The 2,215-nt window shown below is 54.4% G+C and overlaps 1 pseudogene; it reads right to left on the bottom strand.

Annotated features, from left to right (window-relative positions):
* Positions 1–817: 817 nt before the first annotated feature.
* On the bottom strand, positions 818–969 carry LOC128036963 (5.8S ribosomal RNA; annotated as a pseudogene).
* Between the last annotated feature and the right edge of the window lie 1,246 nt (positions 970–2,215).

Genomic DNA, 2,215 nt, shown 5'->3' with positions numbered 1-2,215 from the left:
CCGACGCCCGAGCACGCAGTGCCGGCACGCCGAGGCGGCGCGGGTCAATCCCACGATCGAGGCGACGACGCCTCCACGGGCGATTAAAGGTCCGGGCTTGGGCCGCCACGACCACGCTTGGTCCACGCCTCGAAGCCGACGGGCGGACGGCCTCGCTGCCCACATCCGACCGGGCGCATCGCCGCCCCCATCCGCTTCCTCCCGACAATTTCAAGCACTTTTGACTCTCTTTCAAAGTCCTTTTCATCTTTCCTCGCAGATTTGTTCGCCATCTGCCTCTCGCCAGATTTAGCCTTGACGGAATTTACATCACCGATTAGGGTCAGATTCCCAAACAACCCGACTCAGAGATGTCACTGAAAGCGACAGGTCCGCACGACGGGGCTCACACCTTCCCGCCGCCTCTTTCCAGGGACTTGGGCCCATCCGTCAGCCGAGGACGCTTCTCCGCACTACAATTGACGCCGATGGCGCACCGATTCTCAAGTCGGGCTTTTCCTTGCTCGTCATTGCTACTAGGGAATCTCGGTAAGTTTCTTTTCTCCGCTTATTGATATGCTTAAACTCGCCGGTAATCCCGCCGACTGGGTCGCGATGCGAGCACCGCCCTGCGATGCCGAAGGGTTCAAGGGTCTCGATCGACGGACGCCAAGACGACCAACGAGGTTGCTTACAAGATTACCACCGATCGTCATGACGATGATGTCGCCGAGACTCGAATTTAGGCCAACCACCGGGTCAGGAGCGCACGGAGGCCAATTTCACCATGGGTCCAACCGAGGCTCGAGGGCTCATGGTTGGATGGGGCGACGATGCGTGACACCCAGCAGACGTGCCTCTACCTAATGGCTTGGGGCGCAACTTGCGCTCAAAGACTCGATGGTTCACGGATTCGCATTCACACCAAGTATCGTGATTTCGCCACGCTCTTCATCGGCGCGAGAGCCGAGATATCCGCTGTCGAGAGTCGCTCAGATATTTTATGCATAAGAGAACAAAGATCATCAAGCACCGACATCGCGAACGCAAGCGCTGCTGTAAGACGCGCCCTTTTTTCGCTTTCGATTCTTGGCGCGATTCGCACCGGGTTTGTTCGCTTTGCCTCAAGAGGTTGATCCCGTGATCTCACCCCACCCGACGGGCGTAGGGACGACGAGATCCGCCGCCCGAGACACGGGTGGCGAGAGGCGAGGATGCACCCGCATTCACCTCCGTGTTGTTTGCAACTCGCTCATGGGTCGCTCGCCAGGCGTGTTTCGACAATGATCCTTCCGCAGTTCACCTACGGAAACCTTGTTACGACTTCTCCTTCCTCTAAATGATAAGGTTCGTGACTTTCGCGACGTCATGGGCAATGAACCGCCCACGCCGCCGCCGATCCCAACACTTCACCGACCATTCAATCGGTAGGAGCGACGGCGTGTGTACAAAGGGCGTGGATTTAGTCAACGCGAAATGATGACTCGCGCTACTAGGAATTCCTCGTTGAAGACCAACAATTGCAATGATCTATCCCCATCACGATGAAATTTCAAAGATTACCCGGCCCGCTTACCAAGGCTATAGACTCGCTGAATACATCACAGAAGCGCAACGGCGCCCGTAACATCTAAGGGCATCACAGCACTGCTATTGCCTCAAACTTCCTTGGCCTAAAAGGCCATAGTCCTCTAAGAGCTAGCCACGGAGGATCACCTCCGTAGCTAGTTAGCGGTGTCGAGGTCTCGCTCGCTAACTAATTAACCGCATAAATCGCTTCCACCAACTAAGAACGGCCATGCACCACCACCCATAGAATCAAGAAAGAGCTCTCACCACATTAATCCTTACTATGTCCGACTCGTAAGTTTCCCGTGTTGAGTCAAATTGCCGCAGCTCCACTCCCTGTGGTGCCCTTCCACACCCTTTAAGTTTCAAATTTTGCACCATACTCCCTAACCCAAAGACTTTGATTTCTCATAAGGTGCCATGAGTCCTAAAAGCAACATCCGCCGATCCTCGGCTCAAGATCGCTTATGGTTGAGACTAGGACGGTATCTCGATCGCCTTCGAGCCCCCAACTTTCGCTCTGATTAATGAAAACATCCTTGGCAAATGCTTTCGCAGCTTGTTCGCCTTCATAAATCCAAGAATTTCACCTCCGACTATGAAATACGTAATGCCCCGATCGTCCCTCGTTAATCATTACTCCGATCCTCATACAACACAATAGGAT

This window comes from Gossypium raimondii, unplaced genomic scaffold (assembly GCF_025698545.1).
Source record: "Gossypium raimondii isolate GPD5lz unplaced genomic scaffold, ASM2569854v1 Contig00129, whole genome shotgun sequence".
NCBI classification, from domain to species: Eukaryota; Viridiplantae; Streptophyta; class Magnoliopsida; order Malvales; family Malvaceae; genus Gossypium; species Gossypium raimondii.
Note: the sequence above shows the minus strand (reverse complement) of the source record. Positions and strands in the feature narration are given on the sequence as shown.